Source organism: Pongo pygmaeus, chromosome 6, assembly GCF_028885625.2.
Source record: "Pongo pygmaeus isolate AG05252 chromosome 6, NHGRI_mPonPyg2-v2.0_pri, whole genome shotgun sequence".
Lineage (NCBI taxonomy): Eukaryota > Metazoa > Chordata > Mammalia > Primates > Hominidae > Pongo > Pongo pygmaeus.
In genome coordinates this window covers 28,665,028-28,685,862 of record NC_072379.2, presented here as the reverse complement: position 1 = coordinate 28,685,862, position 20,835 = coordinate 28,665,028, and the positions used below count along the sequence as shown (strand labels likewise).

At 43.8% G+C, this 20,835-nt stretch overlaps 1 protein-coding gene across 6 annotated transcripts in view; it reads left to right on the top strand.

Annotated features, from left to right (window-relative positions):
• Positions 1-18,819: 18,819 nt before the first annotated feature.
• The window catches only part of LOC129041495 (beta-glucuronidase-like), a 31,121-nt gene continuing 29,105 nt past the window's right edge, over positions 18,820-20,835 (top strand). For 3 of the 6 annotated variants that reach the window (XM_063668399.1, XM_063668396.1, XM_063668395.1), the window contains exon 1: positions 18,820-18,955. The gene's annotated coding sequence lies outside the window, so the exon portion shown is untranslated. Of the gene's footprint in view, positions 18,969-20,835 lie in introns of all 6 variants that reach the window. The other 3 variants (XM_063668400.1, XM_063668397.1, XM_063668398.1) reach the window with 2 other exon arrangements.

Below are 20,835 nucleotides of genomic sequence, written 5' to 3'. Positions count from 1 at the left end.
CAAATAGTGAACATTGTACCCAATACAAAATTTTTCAATCCTTGGCCCATTCCTGCCCTGCCTTTGGAGTCCTCAGTGTCTCTTGTTCCCATCTTTATGTCCTTATGTACCCAATGTTTAGTTCCTGCTTATAAGTGAGACCATGTGGTATTTGGTTTTCTGTTTCTGCATTAATTTGCTTCAGATAATTGCTTCCAGCTGCATCCATGTTGCTGCAAAGGACATGATTTTTTTCTTTTTTATGGTTGCATAGTATTCCATGGTGTGTATGTACCACATTTTGTCTATCCAATCCACTGTTGATGGGTGCCTCAGTTGATTCCATGCCTTTGCTACTGTGAATAGTGCTGCGATAAACATACGGGTACAGGTGTCTATTTCGTAGAATGATTTATTTTCCTCTGGACATATACCCAGTATTGGGATTTCTGAGTGGCATGGAAATTCTATTTTTAGTTCTCTGAGAAACCTCTAAACTACTTTCCACAGAGGTTAAACTAATTTACATTCTGCAGGCAGCTTTGATACTATGGGCATCATTTCACAAAGATGGGGCAAACAGAGGAGGAGACAACAAAAATAAAAATAAAATTATGGATGAGAGCTAAGAAACAAACTCATTTAGAAGACCCGAGAAAGCCAAATCTTAAATTAGTAGGGAGGAAAAGAGTAGAGTTAAGTCAGTATACATCACAGTATCTTCAAAATGCTCAGGAATGGAGGCTCCAAGTACTTCTGGAACTGAAAGTGCAATACTAAAATAAAAAATGGGTTGTAAGCTGTTTAAGGAACACCCCATCCCCAGTCCAGCTGCTGAAAGTCTATCTCAACACTCTACTCTCTAAACAGCAAAGGGGATGTTGAACCTTTGAAGATCCAAGCTTCAGTCTATAATGGAATGCATCAGCTGTAGGCAGGAATGACTTACTCTAATAGCTACATTAATTAGGTGACCACATATATCAATTGAATGCTGAAACACCACAACCCCACCTTCTTTTCCCTGTACCACCTATTTGTTTCTGTAGAGAGGTGGCAACTATGTCTTTGTAACCTCTAGGAATCAGTTCCACCAAGTCTTGTCTGGGAGGCTGACCAGTGATGGTCAGCTATGAAGCTAAGAGCTAAGTCATGAGAATACTGACTCAAGGCATGCACTTCACTGGCAGGGATGCACAAAGTGAGTCGGTTCCTCTTAGGCTCAAAGGGTCCTGCACCAGCTTTTTTCTTTTTTGAGATGGAGTTTCGCTTTTGTCACCCAGGCTGGAGTGCAATGGCGCGATGTCAGCTCACTGCAAACTCTGCCTATCAGGTTCAAGCAATTCTCCTGTCTCAGCCTCCCGAGTAGCTGGGATTACAGGCATGTGCCACCACACCAGGCTAATTTTTTGTATTTTTAGTAGAGACTAGTTTCGCCATTTTGGGCAGGCTGGTCTCAAACTCCTGACCTCAGGTGATCTGCCCGCCTCAGCCTCCCAAACTGCTGGGATTACAGGCGTGAGCCACCATGCCCGGCCAACACACCAGCTTTTTTGTTCCCTTCACTTCAAATATGCAGAGCACGAAAGATAATCAAACACTGAAGGAAAATGTCTAATGTGAAAGATATAGTAAACCCACGCATAGGAAAATAGAAATTGGAGGAAACAGGAGCTATGTAGAAAGAAGAAAACTTGAAAACAAACAAATCAATAACAACAACAACAAAATCAACTATCATTTCAACCGGCCAAAACCAAAACAATTTAGGCAACAAAATATAAAACATTTATACTTTGATTTATAAATCAAGGCATTTTATACCTTGATTTATAAATCAAGGCATTTTATACCTTGATTCATAACCCAAGGTGTAAAATAAATACCTATGTGTCCATAATGATAAAAAATAAGTGATTATGACTGGGCGTAGTGGCTCACACCTGTAATCCCAGCATTTTGGGAGGCGAGTCAGGTGGATCACCTGAGGTCAGGAGTTCGAGACCAGCCTGATCAACATGGTGAAACCCCGTCTCTACTAAAATTACAAAAGTTAGCCGGGTGTGGTGGTGCATGCCTGTAATCCCAGCTACTCAGGAGGCTGAGGCAGATAATCGCTTGAACCCATCTCAAAAAATAAAAAGTGATTGTGGCAGGTGCAGTGGTTCATGCCTATAATCTCAGCTACTCCGGAGGCTGAGGCAGGAGGATCACTTGATCCTAGGAGGCAAAGGTTGCAGTGAACCAAGATTGCACCATTGCACTCCAGCCTGGGCGACAACAGCAAAATTCTGTCTCAAAATAAAAAAAAAAGTTAGCTTTTGTTAAAAACTAAGACACAGACACACACATTAGCCTACGCCTAACCAGGTTCAGGATCATCAATACCACTGTCTTCCACTTCCACCTCTTATCCCATTGAAAGGTCTTCAGGGGCAATAACATCCAAGGAGCTGCCATCTTCCATGATAATAACGCCTTCTTCTGGAATACCTCCTGAAGGACCTGCCTGAGGCTGATCTTAAGGAGATGTCACTCTTTACAGAAATATGTGCAGTGTGGTTTGCTTGTTGTTGTTTTTTTTATTATAGATTTTCTTGTTAACAGATAATGAACCATGGACATTGCTCTTCGTTAATGAAAACTTTTTGGTGTTGGGGTCTGCTACAGTTTGGTTTGTTTGAACCCTCCAAATGTCGTTTTGAAATCTGATCCCCAGGCCAGGCACAGTGGCTCACACCTGTAATCCTAGTACTTTGGGAGGCCAAGGTGGGCAGATCACCTGAGGTCGGGAGTTTGAGACCAGCCTGACCAACATGGAGAAACCCCGTCTCTACTAAAAATACAAAATTAGCCAAGCGTGGTGGTGCATGCCTGTAATCCTAGCTACTTGGGATGCTGATGCAGGAGAATCACTTGAACCTGGGAGACGGAGGTTGCGGTGAGCAAAGATCAAGCCATTGCACCCTGGCCTGGCCAACAAGAGTGAAACTCTATCTCAAAAAAAAAAAAAAAAAAAAAAAAAAAAAAGCCGAGTATGGCAGCTCACGCCTATAATCCCAGCTCTTTGGGAGGCAGAGGCAGGCAGATCACAAGGTCAGGAGTTCGAGACTGGCCTGTCCAATATGGTGAAACTCCATCTCTACTAAAAATACAAAAATTAGCCAGGTGTGGTAGTGCGTGCCTGTAGTCCCAGCTACTCAGGAGGCTGAGGCAGAAGGATGGCTTGAACCTGGGAGGTTGAGGTTGTAGTGAGCCAAGATCATGCCACTGCACTCCAGACTGGGTGACAGAGCGAGACTCCATCTCAAAAAGAAAAAAAAAAGTGGTAGGGAGGATGGGGGCCGTGGGGCCTGTAACTTACTAGGAGAGAGGACAGGATGCTTTCATCTGGTTATACTTACATTCTTTTTGAAACACATTTTAAAAGGAGAATGACTTCATAAATGAATCACATTCATTCATGATCTTGATTTGCATGACATAGTGATACTCAAATTTAGTACCACTGCTTAGCACATATTAAACGCTCAATAGGTACCCCTTTCTGAAAAACACTATTATTTTCACACAGTCAATGTTTTTTGAGCGCATACTAAATGCTGGAGCCACTATGGTAAATAAGACCAATGTGTGCCAGGCATCATGGTGCATGCCTGTGATCCTAGCACTTAGGGAGGCCAAGGTGAGCAGATGGCTTGAGCTCAGGAGTTTGATACCATCCTGGCTAACATGGCGAAATCCTATCTCTACAAAAATTAGCTGGGCATTATGGCTTGTGCCTATAATCACAGCTACTTGGGAGGCTGAGGTGGGAGGATTCTTGAGCCTAGGAGGTCAAAGCTTCAGTGAGCAGTGATTGAGACCCTGTCTCCAACAACAACAACAACAACAAAGATCAATGTGAGACCTCAAGGAGATTAAATGCTGCTGAGAAAAACAGGCAAAAAATTAAAGACAAATGAATAAATGACAGATTGCAGTTACCTGCTTTAAAGGAAACAAGCAAAAATTGCCGAGATGATGAAGGAAAACGTCATCTAGGGAAAGTTACTTAATATGAGAACTATTCCCTTCATTTATAATTTTTTTTAGTTGTTGAATCTCTTTATTTATTTATTTAAGACAGAGTCTCACTCTGTTGCTCAGGCTGGAGTGCAGTGGTGCAATCCTGGCTCACTGAAACCTCTACCACCTGGGTTCAAACAATTCTCGTGCCTCAGCCTGCTGAGTAATTGGGACTACACACATGTGCTACCACGCCCAGATAATTTTTTTGTATTTTTAGTAGAGACGAGGTTTTGCCATGTTGGCCAGGCTGGTCTCAAACTCCTGGCCTCAAGTGATCTACCCACCTCAGCCTCCCAAAATGCGGGGATTACAGGCGTGAGTCACCATGCTCAGCCTATACATTATTTTTATATATACTAGACCAGTGCTGGTTTAAAGGACTGAATTACACTCCGGGTATGTTTGTTTGATGTTTGTTTGTTTGTTGGGCTGAAGTCTTGCTGTGCTGCCTAGGCTGGTTTTCAACTCCTGGGCTCAAACTATTGTCCTTTCTCATTATCCTGAGTACCTGGGATTACAGCCACCCTCTCCTGCTAAAATTACTAAATTAGATACAGTTGAGTTACCTTGTTTATTTTAAAATTCTATTAAGCTGTAAATAGGCCAGGTGCACCGGCTCACGTCTAATCCCAGCACTTTGAGAGGCCAAGACAAGAGGATCACTTGAGGTCAGGAGTTCCAGACCAACCTGACCAACATGGTGAAACCCCATCTCTACTAAAAATACAAATAGTAGCCAGGTGTGGTGGCAAGTGCTGTAATTGCAGCTACTTGGGAAGAGGCGGAGGCAGGAGAATCGCTTGAACCTGGGAGATGGAGGTGGCAGTGAGCCATGATTGTGCCACTGCTCTCCAGCCTGAGTGACAGAGGGAGACTCCCTCTCAAACAAACAAATAAACAAACAAAAAACCCTATAAATGAAAAATAACATAATTTCTAAAATTTTCTTCTGCTTATTTATCTATAACTTTGTTTCAGTTAGTAAAATAAAACATCCGCAAAGTAATTTTTAAAAGTTTTTAAACAGATGGTTATAATGCAACATTCCATTACTTGTAGCAACATGTTGCAAATTTAAGTACTAGATCAAATACTAAGCTTGACCATCCTTCAGGAAAAAAAAATACAAAAAACAAAAAACAGGCAATTTTGATAGTTCCTTATAGTCCCAGGCAACTAATCCCAGACTTCTGGATTTAATGGGCCAGGGAAGAAAAACTCAGAGTGGGTGCTGAAAGTATTCACAAAAGGATGCCAGATTTAATTTTTTAAAATGGGAAGAAGATACTATCAGAACACAGGAAGGTCATATAAATTTAATAATTTAGTTTTATGAGAGCACATGGTCTTTATTGAACTCATTTTGTAATAAACTGGCAGAAACTTTTAAGGACATGTGCCCATCCATCAGTGTTTATTCACACAATCAAAGACACACGTGGGCTTCTGGTTTGTATACCCAGAAACTGTAATACAGCATTTTGCCTGGAGATGATCAGACTGGATTTCAGGGCTGAGATCTCACTAATACAGCTCATATGCAGGCATTTGTTTATCACGGGAGCATGTATATTTCCAGTGATTCAAGGCTCATATCCATTCTGCAATTTCTAGGAATGATCCCAAACAGAGAATCAAAGTGAATAAAAGCCAGAGTTGGATGGGTTTAAGGAAAATTTCATTCAGGCTATTAAAAAAAAAAATGAATTCTTCCTTGTCCACAAAAGAACATGTGCCTTGTATGTTGAATACTTAGGCTCATCTGGTATGGTATTTGTGTTTTAATAGTGCCAGATTCATACTGTTTCTGAGTTGTACTTTCCTTACTGTATATCTCCCCATTTACTGACTAGAATATATTCTCACAAGCCAGATAAAAAGAGGCAACTAATAGGCCAGGCGCGGTGGCTCATGCCTGTAATCCCAGCACTTTGGGAGGCTGAGGCGGGCAGATCACAAGGTCAGGAGATTGAGACTATCCTGGATAACACGGTGAAACCCTGTCTCTACTAAAAATACAAAAAATTAGCCGGGCATAGTGGTGGGCACCTGTAGTCCTAGCTACTCAGGAGGCTGAGGCAGGAGAATGGCATGAACCCAGGAGGTGGAGCTTGCAGTGAGCCAAGATAGCACCACTGCACTCAGCCTGGGTGACAGATCAAGACTCTGCCTCAAAAAAAAAAAGAGGCAACTAATAGCTTTATTTAATTTTTGCTTGGACCTTAATTCTTTTTTTTTTTTTCTGAGACAGTTCTCATTCTGTCCCCCAGGCTGGTGTGCAGTGGAGCAATCTCAGGTCATTGCCAGCTTTGCCTTCTGAGTTCAAGCAATTCTGCAGCCTCAGCCTCCCAAGTAGCTGAGATCACAGGCACACACTACCACACCTGGCTAATTTTTGTTATTTTTTTGTAGACGTGGTTTTGCTCGCCATGTTGGCCAGGGTGATCTAGAACACCTGAGCTCAAAGAGCTCCATTCTCCTCAGCCTCCCAAAGTACAGGCATAAGCCACTGCACTTGGCCTTCTTAATTCATTTTTAAGTGATAATGATTTTAATAATGGAATGTCTTTCAATGCATATGTATATATATAATGTATTATATATTATATATTATACATATTATATATGACATATTATATATTATATATTATATATATTATATGTATAATATATAATATATTATATACAGTATATGTTATATATTATATATTATATACAGTATATATTATATATTATATATTATATACAGTATATATTATATATTATATATTATATATTATATACAGTATATATTATATAATATACATTATATACAGTATATATTATATATTATATACAGTATATATTATATATTATATACAGTATATATTATATATTATATATAGTATATAGTATATATTATATATTATACATAGTATATATTATATATTATATATTATACATAGTATATATTATATATTATATATTATACATAGTATATATTATATATATTATACATATTATATATTATACATATAATAAATACTATATATTAATTATATATTATATATTATATATTATACATTATATATTATATATGTTATATATTAATATATATTATATGTAATATATATTATATATTATACATTATATATTATATATGTTATATATTAATATATTATATTATATATTATATTAATATATATTATATATTATATGTATAATACATATTATATATTAATTATATATAATATATATTATATAATATATATTATATATTATATATTATATATGTTATACATAATATATTATATATTATATGTTATATATTATATTATATATTATGTTATATATATTATATTATACATGTTATATATAATATATTATATTATACATGTTATATATAATATAGTATATTATACATGTTATATATAATATAGTATATTATACATGTTATATATAATATAGTATATTATACATGTTATATATAATATAGTATATTATACATGTTATATATAATATAGTATATTATACATGTTATATATAATATAGTATATTATACATGTTATATATAATATAGTATATTATACATGTTATATATAATATATTATACATGTTATATATAATATATTATACATGTTATATATAATATATTATACATGTTATATATAATATATTATACATGTTATATATAATATATTATATTATACATGTTATATATAATATATTATATTATACATGTTATATATAATATATTATATTATACATGTTATATATAATATATTATATTATACATGTTATATATAATATATTATATTATACATGTTATATATAATATATTATATTATACATGTTATATATAATATATTATATTATACATGTTATATATAATATATTATACATGTTATATATAATATATTATACATGTTATATATAATATATTATACATGTTATATATATTATATTATACATGTTATATATATTATATTATACATGTTATATATAATATATTATATTATACATGTTATATATAATATATTATATTATACATGTTATATATAATATATATAACATATAATATATATTATATGTTATATATAATATATTATATATTATATATAACATATATATTATATATTATATATAATATACATTACATATTATATATATTATATAATATGTAATATATATCATATATATATAAAAAACATTTTCAAAGATTTGATGGTAAGATTTACCGGCCTATGGAAGAGAATGTGGGTAAGAGAGGTAACAGTGTCCTATTTGTTTATTTATTTATTTATTTATTTTTGAGACAGAGTCTTGCTTTGTCACCCAGGCAGGAGTGCAGTGGTGTGATCTCGGCTCACTGTGACCTCTGCCTCCTGGGTTCAAGTGATTCTCCTGTCTCAGCCTCCGAGAAGCTGGGACGACAGGTGCATGCCACCACAACCAGCTAATTTTTTGTGGTTTTAGTAGAGATAGGGTTTCACCATGTTGGCCAGGCTGTACCAACTCCTGACCTCAGGTGATCTGCCTACCTCGGCCTCCCAAAGTGTTGGGATTACAGGAATGAGCCACCATGCCTGGCTATATTTATTTTTTAATTAAAAATATTTGTTTTTTAATATAAAGGAGGGGTCTCAAAATGTTGCCCAGGGTGGTCTCAACCTCCTGAGTTCAAGTGATCCTCCTGCCTTGGCCTCCAAAAGTGTCGGGATTACAGGCATGAGCAACCATTCCCAGCCCATAGTTTTGTTTCTTTGTTTATATTTTTTTGTGACAGGGTCTCTATAACCCAGGCTGGAGTGCAATGGCTGCTCACTGCAGCCGAAACCTACTGGGCTCATGTGATCCTCCCACCTCAGTCTCCTGAGTACCTGGGATGACAAGTGTGTGCCACTAAGCCTGACTAATTTTTACAATTTTTTGCAGAGACCAGGTTTCACTGTGTTGCCCAGGGTGATCTTGAACTTCTGGGCTCAAGTAATCCTCCCGCCTTAGCCTCCTCAAGTGTTGGCCCATAGTTTTAAGTAGTAACTCCTTTTCTGTACTTCTGAAGTTTTTATCATCTATGTGTAGTGATGTCACATTAATTTGATTAAAGTATAGATTATTTTCATAATTCTAGAAAACCAGATATTAAATAATAAACTTATTCTAGGAGTTTAGTTTACATATATATGTATATATATATATACGTATATATATATAGTGTGTGTGTGTGTGCGAGAGCATTTTAAAATATGTTATATACACATACACCAGATCATAGGATTATTGGGGAGTTGAATGAATTATTTAAAATATGTTAGCCTGGGCACAGTGGCTCATACCTGTAATCCCAGCACTTTGGAAGGCTAAGCCTAGTGGGTTGCTTGAGCTCAGGAGTTTGAGACCAGCCTGGGCAACATGACAAAACCCCAGCTCTATATATTTATAAAAAATAAAGGCCAGGGGGAAGGGGCAGCAGGAGCCATGTCCAGCTGCAAAGGTGGCAAGAAACCCCTGACAGCCCCAGAAGCAGGCCAAGGAGATGGATGAGGAAGACAAGGCTTTCAAGCAGAAACAAAAAGAGGAGTAGAAGAAATTCGAGGAGCTAAAAGGGAAGGCCACAGGGAAGGGGCCCATAGACACAGGTGGAATTAAGAAATCTGGCAAGGCCGGGCATAGTGGCTCATGCCTGTAATCCTAGCACTTTGGGGGGCTGAGGCAGGCAGATCACCAGGTCAGGAGATCGAGACCACCCTGGCTAACACAGTGAAACCCCATCTCCACTAAAAATGCAAAAAATTAGCCAGGCGTGGTGGCTGGAGCCTGTAGTCCCAGCTACTCAGGAGGCTAAGGCAGGAGAATGGCATGAACCTGGGAGGAGGAGCTTGCAGTGAGCCGAGATCGCGCCACTGCACTCCAGCCTGGGCAAGAGAGTGAGACTCTGTCTCAAAACAAAAGAAAGAAAAAAAAGAAATCTGGCAAAAAGTGAGCTGTTCCTTGAGTCTGAGGAAATGGTGACCCTTTTTTCATCCATATTTAAACATCTGTATTCCCTACCATAACATCTTTTGCCACCTATAGCTGGAATTAAGCATAGTCTTGGAGCTGTTGTACACTTATGAATAAACTTTTATAAAATAAATAAATAAAGGCCAGGCACTGTCACTCATGCCTGTAATCTCAGTACTTTGGGAGGCCAAAGTGGTGGATCACTTGAGGTCAGGAGTTTGACCAGCCTGGCAACATGGCGAAACTCCATCTCTACTAAAAAAACCAAAAATACAACAATTAGCCAGGTGTGGTGGTGATCACCTATAGTCCCAGCTACGCGGGAGGCTGAGGCAGTAGAATTGCTTGAACCCAGGGGGAGGAGGTTGCAGTGAGCTGAGATCGCCCACTGCACTCCAGCCTGGGTGACAGAGGGAGACTCCTCAAAAAATTAAAAAAACACGAAAATAAAAAGTATGTTGGGTGGAGTGTAGTCACTCATGCCTGTAATCCCAGCACTTTGGGAGGCCAAAGTGGGTGGATCATGAGGTCAAAAGATCAAGATTATCCTGGCCAACATAGTGAAACCCTGTCTCTACTAAAAATACAAAAATTAACTGGGTGTGGTGGCACGTGCCTGTAGTCCCGGCTACTCAGGAGGCTGAGGCAGGAGAATCGCTTGAACCTGGGAGGCAGAGGTTGCAGTGAGCCGAGATCGCACCACTGCACTCCAGCCTGGGTGACAGAGCAAGACTCCATCTCAAAAAAAAAAAAAAAAGTTAAATGCTTAGAACAGCTTGGCATACTAAGTTTTGTTTGCTTTTACTTTCTCTTTTTTTCTTTGAGACAAGGTCTTGCTCAGTCGCCCAGCCTGGAGTGTAGTGGTGTGATCTTAGCTCACTACAGCCTTGACCTCCCTGAAAAGTTTATCTTTTACCTCAGCCCCCAAATAGCTGAGACCACAGGTGTGCACCACCAAACCTGCCTAATTTTTATATTTTCTGTAGGGACAAGGTTTCACCAAGTTACCCAGGCTGGTCTCAAACTCCTGGGCTCAAGCAAACCCAAAGTACTGGCACTACAGGCATGAGCTACCTTCCCTAACTAGTAATTTTTTTTTGTTTGGTTGTTTTATTTTTGTTGTTGTTGTTTTTTGAGACGGAGTCTCACCTTGTCACCCAGGCTGGAGTGCAATGGCACAATCTTGGCTCATTGCAACCTCCACCTCCTGGGTTCCAACGATTCTCCTGCCTCAGCCTCCTGAGTAGTTGGGATTACTGGCACCCGCCACCATGCCCAGCTAATTTTTGTATTTTTAGTAGAGACAGGGTTTCACCATGCTGGCCAGGCTTGTCTCGAACTCCTGACCTTGTGATCCACCCACCTCTGCCTCTCAAAGTGCTGGGATTACAGGCGTGAGCCACCGCGCCCGGCCCTGGGCTAGTAATTTAATAGTGATTATAATTACAAGTAAGTGTGTAACATATGTTTGCAAAAATATTAAGTGAACTAGTCTGGGCGTGGTGGCTCACGCCTGTAATCCCAGCACTTTGGGAGGCCCAGGCAGGTGGATCACAAGGTCAGGAGTTTGAGACCAGCCTGACCAACATGGTGAAACCCTGTCTCTACCAAAAATACACAAATTAGCCAGGCATGGTGGTGTGTGCCTGTAATCCCAGCTACTCAGGATGCTGAGGTAGGAGAATTGCTGTCAGCAGGCAGAGGTTGCAGTGAGCCAAGATCGTGCCACTGCACTCCAGCCTGGTCAACAGAATGAGACTCCATATCTATCTATCTATTATCTATCTATCTATCTATCTATATCTATATATATCTATATCTATCTATCTATCTATCTATCTATCTATCTATCTATATATATATATAGTGAACTTTCCAAAAAAGGTGGATTTCAGCCAAGTGCAGTAGCACACTCATGTAGTCCTAGCTACTCAGAAGGCTAAAGCCTTCACTTGATATCGTTATTGAGAAATATAAGCCTGTATTTAAAAGAGACTTTTCATTCCTTTTAAAAATGTCACTTCTGTTTTTACTAACTTGTGATGAGGCGTATCTTTTTTTTTTTTTTTTTTTTTTGAGACAAAGTCTCACTCTCTCACTCTGTTGCCCAGGCTAAAGTGCAGTGGCATGATCTCAGCTCACTGCTACCTCTGCCTCGTAGGTTCAAGCGATTCTCCTGCCTCAGCCTCCCAACTAGCTGGGATGACAGGTGCACACCACCACACCCAGCTAATTTTTGTATTTTTAGTAGAGACAGGGTTTCACATGTTGGCCAGGCTGGTCTTGAACTCCTGAGCTCAGGTGATCCACCTGCCTCAGCCTCCCAAAGTGGTGGTAATACAGGCATGAGCCACTACACCTGGCCTTGATGAAGCATATCTTAAATAAGAGATGTGGAGTTTATTTTTATTTTTATTTTTTATTTTTAGAGACAGGGTTTCACTCTGTGGCCCAGGCTGGAATGCAGTGGCATGATAAAGCTACTGCAGCCTCAAACCCCTGGGCTTAAGCAATCCTCCTACCTTATCCTCCTGAGTGCTAGGTCTACAGGCACATGCCACTGTGCCTGGCTCACTTTTAAATTTTTCTAGAAACAGGGTCGCTCTGTTTCCCAAGGTAGTTTCAAACTCACAGCCTCAAGCATTCCTCCTGCTTCAGCCTCCCAAAGTACTGAGATTACATATGTGAGCCACCATGCTCAGCCTTAAATAAGATTTTAAGTCTTGAAAATAACTAAATTTCTCTCTTTCCTCTTTCATTTATAAAGTACATCATTTCTAGAATTAGGGATTTTGTCATAAAAACCAGAATATCATCAAAATGAAAAGTAATTTCACAGTTGATGGTTCATTTGAATTGTAGAACTCAGTTGCAAAGGTAAAGGTAGACAGGGCGGCTGGGCGCTGTGTTTCACTCCTGTAATCCTTGCACTTTGGGAGGCCGAGGTGGGCGAATTACCTGAGGTTGGGAGTTCCAGATCAGACTGACTAACATGGAGAAACCCCGTCTCTACTAAAAATACAAAAAAAAAAAAAAGCTGGGCGTCGTGGGGCATGGCTGTAATCCCAGCTACTCAGGAGGCTGAGGCAGGAGAATAGCTTGAACCTGGGAGGAAGAAGTTGCGGTGAGCCGAAATAGTGCCATTGCCCTCCAGCCTGGCAAACAAGAGCGAAACTCTGTCTCAAAAAAAAAAAAAGTAGACAGGGATGAACACATTTGAAACTGGATATATTTAATGGTGATGTTGCAAGTTGTGTAACTTCAGCATTTCTTCTACAGAAAAAACACATAAGAAAAATTTTACTAGGTTATAAAATCTTAAATATCTGGGCCTTTTTTTGTATTTTAGAAAGAAGAAATTTTTTTTTTTTTTTTTTTTTGAGACAGGGTCTCACTCTGTTGCCCAGGCTGGAGTGCAGTGGCGCGATCTCGGCTCACTGCAAGCTCCGCCTCCCGGGTTCATGCCATTCTCCTGCCTCAGCCTCCCAAGTAGCTGGGACTACAGGCACCTGCCACCATGCCCGGTTAATTTTTTGTATTTTTAGTAGAGACGGGGTTTCATCGTGTTAGCCAGGATGGTCTTGATCTCCTGACTTCATGATCCTCCCGCCTCAGCCTCCCAAAGTGCTGGGATTACGGGCATGAGCCACCGCACCCGGCCAACATTTTTTATCTGATATTGTGTGTGTTCAATTATTCAGCTAATAACTGTATATTCAGCCTCTTGAAATGTTTTAAAGTTATTTTACATATAATTTCCTTTAAAAAGTAGGAAAAAGTACCTGAAATTCTCTGAGCATTTATTTTTTATATGGCAGATATTTAGTGCTTTTGGTTACTTTTCATTTAAAAGTTTATATTTATTTATTTATTAATTATTATTATTTTTTTTTTTTGAGATGGAGTTTTGCTCTTGTTGCCCAGGCTAGAGTGCAATGGCGATCTCAGCTCACTGAAACCTCCACCTCCCAGGTTCAAGCGATTCTCCTGCCTCAGGCTCCCAAGTAGCTGGGATTACAGGCATGCACTATCATGCCCGATTAATTTTTGTATTTTTAGTACAGACAGGGTTTCTTCATGTTGGTCAGGCTGGTCCAAAACTCTCAAACTCAGGTGATCCGCCTGCCTCGGCCTCCCAAAGTGCTGGAATTACAGCTGTGAGCCACCACACCATGCCTTCATTTAAAAATTTTAACTGTTTCTCCTTGTGTTGTTAGCAGCACCAATGGAAGGAACATGACCTTTGATGTCACACAGTCCTAGGTTTAAGCTCTGCTCCTTCCATTTACTCACTGTGACCTAGGGAAATTTAAACTCCTGAGACTTATTTTTGTAATTTGTAAAATGACAACAATAACCCAAAATTTGTTTCATAGATTACACAATTTATAGTTGACTGACTTTATCCCACATATAGTGGCTGTTCAATAAATAGTAGCTATAATTATTATTGTTTTTGTTATGATTATAAATCCACCAGCCTGGGAAACATGGCGAAACCCCATCTCTACAAAAAAATACAAGGCTTAGCTAGGTGTGGTGGCATGTGCCTGTAGTCCCAGCTACTCGGGAGGCTAGGTGAGAGAACAGATTGAGTCCTGGAGTTCGAAGCTGCAGTGAGTCATGATTTTACCACTGCACTCCAGCCTGCTTGTCAGAGGAAAGATCCTGTCTGAAAAAATAATAATACAATAAAATTAAAAACTGACTAGATATGGTGGCTTACACCTATAATCCCAGCAGTTTGGGAGGCTCAGGTTGGAGAATCCACTGATCCCCGGAGTTTGAGACCAGCCTGGGCAACATGGTGAGATCCTGTCTCAAAACTAAAAAATAAAATAAAACTCCTTTATAGCCTAATAATTTGCTTAGGTTTTTAGTTGCATTTATTCTATGTGTGTGTGCGTGTGTGTGTGTTTGTTTTGTTTTGTTTATGAGACAGAGTCTGTCTGGCGTGTTGTACCCACGCCAGAGTGCAGTGGCGTGATCTGGGCCCACTGCAGCCTCACTTCCCAGGCTCAAGTGATCCTCCCACCTCAGCCTCCCTAGTAGCTGGGATTACAGGCGCCCACCACCAATGCTGGCTAATTTTTTCTTTCTTTCTTTTCTTTTTTTTTTTTTTTTTTTTTTTTGCATTTTTAGTAGATACAGGGTTTCGACATGTTGGCCAGGCTGGTCTCGAACTCCTGGCCTCAAGTGATCTGCTTCCCTCGGATTCCCAAAGTGCTGGGATTACAGGCGTGAGCCACCGCGCCCACCCCTCTCCCTGCATCTTTATGTGCCTGCAATGCCAAGAGGGAGCTCTCCGGGTTAGCCCCCGGGTTAGGGTCAGGGCCCCAGAGGCCCAGGATCAAGGCTACCGGCGGATCCCAAGAACGTGCATCCCTCCAAGAGGCTGCATCCAACAGGCATGGAAGAGGCTCCGCTGGAGCCTGTTCGGAGTCCCGCTGGGGAAAGCGATGGAAGTGCTCCTTGAAGAAAGAGGGGAATCCCAACGATCTCAGGGGTTCTGTCCCGGCCTGCGGCTCTCGATCGTCAGTCCTGGGCCGAGGTGGGGAGCAGATCTCGCCCTTCTTGGCTGGGGCTGAGGGCGAGGGTCCCGCTTCCTTAAGGGCCTAGCCCGGGGTTCCCGGCTCCGCTGGGTAGCGCCGCGCCGCGCCCCGCCCCGCCCCGCCCCGCCCCGCCCCGCCCCGCCCCTCAAGGCCTGGCAGTCGCCCTGAACAAAGATGGCGCGGACGGCCTCAGGTGCGTCGGCTGCCGAGGCGCGCGTCACATCGCGCGAACGGCGCGAGCAGGGCTCCTTCCGCGTCGCTCTTAGCGCCACAGACGGCTGCCCAGCGGGGGAGCGGGAAGGATGGTCCGGGGAGCGGCGGATACCTGAGAGGTGCTCGGGTTGGTGTTGTGGGGCTGCGCGCTGGCGCTGCAGTGCGGGATGCTGTACCCCTGAGAGAGGCCGTCGCGGGAGCGCAAGAAGCTGGATGGCCCCTGAAGCTTCTGCGCCGACTTCTTCCAGACAACCGGTGCCGTGGCTTCTAGAAGCAGTGTTACTGGCGTCCGCTGCGAGAGGTGCGTGCTTGGGACAGGGCCAGGAGGCCCCCGGAAGCCCGGGAGCGGGAGTGGAGGAGCCTGGGCCACCCCGCAGGCTCCTTCACCTGGGCGCCGCAGAGTTGGGAGCCGGGAGGAGGTTAAAGGTCAGCAGGCTTGGGGGGCGCGGGGTGGGGGGACTGGGGGACCCAGGATGGCCGAGGCAGAGGAGGCCAGAGGAGGAGGAGGAAGCGCTTCTGCGGAGCCCCCTCCGGAGGCGAAGCCTGAGCCCGGGCAATGTCCATCTTTTAAATGTTTATTTTTAATTTAAAAAAAATGTTTTGAGACTGGGTTTGGCCTTGTCACCCGGGCTGGACCGCAGTGGTGCAGTCCTAACTTCTGAGCTCAAGCGATCCTCCCACTCTAGCCTTGCAAGTTAGCTGGGGCCACCACGCCTGGCTAATTAAAAAAAAAAAGGGCCAGGCACGGTGTCTCACGCCTGTAATCCCAGCACTTTGGGAGGCTGAGGCCGGCGGATCACGAGGTCAGCAGATCGAGACCATCCTGGCTAACACAGTGAAGCCCCATCTCTACTAAAAAAAAAAGTACAAAAAATTAAAAAATTTGCCAGACGTGGTGGCGGGCGCCTGTAGTCCCAGCTGCTCCGGAGGCTGAGGCAGGAGAATGGCGTGAACCCGGGAGGCGGAGCTTGCAGTGAGCCGAGATCGCGCCACTGCACTCCAGCCTGGGCGACAGAACAACACTCTGTCTCAAAAAAAAAAAATGTGGCCGTGCTTGGTGGCGCATGCCTGTAATGCCAGCACTTTGGGAGGCCGAGACAGGTAGATCACCTGAGGCCAGGAGTTGAAGACCAGCCTGGCCAACATGGTGAAACACTGTCTCTACTAAAAATGTAAAAACTAGCCGGGTGTGGTGGTGCATACCCAGCTACTTGGGAGGCTGAGGCAGGAGAATTGCTTGAACCCGGGAGGCGGAGGTGGCAGTAAGCCGAGATCACCGCGCTGCACTGCAGCCTTGGCAACAGAGTGAGACTCCGTCTCAAAAAAAAAAAAGAAAAGAAAAGAAAACCAAACAACTTTTTCTAAGATATAGGGTCTCACTACATTGCCCAGGCTGGTGTGGAACTCCTGGCCTCAAGCCATCCTACCACAATTGACCTCCCAAAGTTCTGATAACAGCTATGAGCCACCCAGACACTCAGTGGGCCAGAGGGGCAGGCACTGCACAGAGCTGGGCCCAGGGATCGGGAGGACGGGACAGTTGAGACGTCCTGAGGTCAGCTCTGCCAAGGCAGGAGGGTCCCCTGGTTTTCAAGGTTCAGGTACAGGACAGGACGTGACAGGCCAAGGATACCACCCCTGTTCCCCTCCTCACTTGGATGTGGTCAGCAGAGAAGTGGGATCAGGTGCAGTCTGGGCCGCTTTTGCCTGTTCTAGATCCTCTTTTTCTGACTTCGCGGCATTCAGTACAGGAGGAAGAGGAGAGAACTGGGTGCTAGCATGGGTCCCACTCACAGTGTCCTAAGCAAAGCCCCCCATCCCCCCAACCAGCCCTCTTCCCTGTGACAGGCAGTGGGTCATCTGCCTCTTAGTCAGGGGTCTGAACCTTCTTTCCTCGGGTCGGGATGTGGCTCTGGGCTTGCTCCTGTCTCGGGAGATATTGGGCCCCATTCCCTCTGAGGAGGAACTCCTGGGCCCACTGGCCCAGGTGCACAAACCGCCCTGACGGTTGACCTGTCATCAGCAAATTATCTGCCCGTTCTGCCAGGAGTCCCTGCTATCTGTCAGGGCTTGTGCTATGTCTCAAGACACAGCTGTGCAGCACACTGGTCTTGGCTCCCTTTGGGGGCCTGGGAGCTGAGCCCAGCCCTTCTTTCTGCAGTTGGGCCCCACGCTGGACATGCTGGTTCCCTCCAGCTTCAATGACATTGGCCAGGACTGGCGGCTGCAGTTTGTAAGCCAGATGTGGTATGAACAGGAGGTGACCCTGCTGAAGCAATGGACCCAGGACCTGCACAGAAGAGTGGTGCTGAGGATTGGCAGTGCCCACTCCTATGCCATCATGGTCAGTGCAGCCAGGAGCAGGCAGGGTTGGTGGGTGGGCACGGCTGCTGAATAGCATGGGACCCCCAGCAGCCACTCATAGCCTTTCTCCTGGGGTGGGATGGTGGGCGGCCCTGCCCTGCCCTGGGGGCTGTGCCCTGTGTAGGGGGATAAGTGGCCTGATCTACCCCATTGGGATGTTATTCTTCCCGTCTGGCTGGCAGGCCCCTGAGCCCCATGCTGCAGGTTATGTGAGGGAGTGCCCAATAGCAGGGCCCCTCCTCAAGCCGTGACCTGCCGTCCCTTATATCTCCTGTGTCTGCAGTGGGTAAATGGCATCGACGCGCTAGAGCATGAGGGGTCTACCTCCCCTTCAACGCCGACATCAGCAGCCTGTTTCAGGTGGGCCCTCTGCCCTCCCGCCGCCGCATCACTATCGCCATCAACCACATGCTCATCCCCTCCACCTTGCCAGCAGGGACCATCTGCTACATGACCAACACCTCCACGTGGGTACCATCCTGTCTCCACCACACGCACCCACCTTCCTGCACCACCCCGAGGTCTTCCTGCTAGGGACAGGGTGGCTTTCTCAGAGTGGAGGCCCTAGATCTGGGGAGGCTGGGAGGCATGTGGGCTGAAGTCAAAGGACCCAGGGCAAGGGCCCAGTGAACCACAGTCCTCCCACCCTAGGTATCCCAAGGATTACTTTGTCCGGAACGCAGACTTTGACTTCTTCAACTACGTGGGACTGCAGCGGTCTGTGCTTCTGTACACGACACCCACCACCTACATCGATGACATCACCGTCACCACCGGTGTGGAGCATGACAGTGGTGAGGGCTTCTGGTAGGACCCTCCCTCCACGGGGCCCAGGGTGGCTCTGTTTGTTCCCTGTTTGGAAAGTTCTCCCAGGAAAAAGGTGCTGCCAGCATCTGTAAACCCTTACAGGTTCCCATCCACCTGCAGAGCTAAAATCCAGGCTTTCTGAGTGGACACTGGCTCCTGAAATCACCTGTGTGGTTGATCTCACTTGGAGAAGAGGAGTCTAGCCTAATGTCACACAGCTCAGGGTGGCAGTCTGTCCCTTCCCCATGGTGCTGCTCTCACTCCCCCTCCCCATGCTACACATCATGCTCAAGGAACAAGCAGCTTTGCTGGGCCAGACGTGGTTCACGTCTGTCATCCCAGCTCTTTACAAGGAGGCCCTGGTGGGAGGACGACTTGAGGCCAGGAGTTCAAAACCAGCCTGGGCAACATAGCAAGACCATCACCACAAAAAATTAAAAAATTAGCCAGGCATGGTGATGCGTGCCAGTAGTCCCAGCTGCTGAGGCAGGAGAATCACTTGAGCCTGGGAGGTCAAAGGTGCAGTGAGCTATGACGGCGCCACTGCACTCCAGTCTGGGCAACAGTGGGAGACCCTGTGTTTTTTGTTTTTTTTTTTTTTTGAGACGGAGTTTCGTTCTGTTGACCAGGCTGGAGCGCAGTGGTACAATCTCAGCTCACTGCAACCTCCACAGGCTGGATTCAAAAGATTCTCCTGCCTCAGCCTCCTGAGTAGCTGGGATTAGAGGCACCTGCCAGCACCCCTGGTTAATTTTTTTATTTTTTTTTTAGTAGAGATGGGGTTTCACCATATTAGCCTGGCTGGACTTGAACTCCTGACCTGAGGTGATGCACCTGCCTCAGCCTCCCAGAGTGTAAGGAGTTTTAAAGTTTTTTTTTCTTTTTTAAATTTATATCTTTTTCTTTTTCTGAGATGAGGCCTTGCACTGTCACCCAGGCTGGAGTGCAGTGGTGAGATTATTGACAGCTGTTTTGGGGGCCGCAGTTCCAAGTTTAAAAGAGTTTAGGCTTGATATGGTGGTTAATGCCTGTCATCCCAGCACTTTGGTAGGCCAAGGTGGACAGATCGTTTGAGCTCAAAAGTTCGAGATCCGCCTGGGCAACATAGTGAGACCCTGTCTCAAAAAAAATAAAATAAATAAATAAGAATTTAAACAAGAATCACACAGCAAAGGCGATGCAGCATAGAGCAATATATTGCAAAGGAAAAGTATTTTGGAAGTTAAGTGCAGAATAGCCCAGGCGCAGTGACTCATGCCTGTAATCCCAGCATGTTTGGAGGCCTAGGTGGGTGGATCACTTGAGCCCTGGAGTTCAAACCAGCCTGGCCAATATTAGCTGGGCATGGTGGCGTGTGCCTGTAATACCAGATACTCAGGAGATTGAGATGGCAGAATTGCTTGAACCCAGGAGGTGGAGGTTGCAGTGAGCTGAGAATGCAACACTGCACCCCAGCCTGGGTGACAGAGTGCATAATACACTGTTCACCCTGAGACAGAGAATTCAGGGCAGGCTGCTCGTAAGGATGAGACAGCACTAATTATTATGGGGAAAACTCCCTTTCTGGGAGTCTTCCATGATGAATTCCTAAGGAGCTGGGAAGAGGTGTTACTCTAAGCATGTTCTGGGTCATTCTCTTGGTGCACATGCACAGTAGCTGTACTTGCTTGTTCACACGTCACATGTCTCAGTGCCGTGGTTGGCACATCCAAAGAACGCGGTCACTTCCTTGACTACCTGCCTCAAGATTGTAGCTCACTGCAGCCCCGAACACCTGGGCTCAAGTGATCCAGTGTTGGCATTACTGGTGTGACCACTGCGCCTGGCCAAAAAAGTCTTTTTTAAAATTAAAAGCACCAGACGCGGT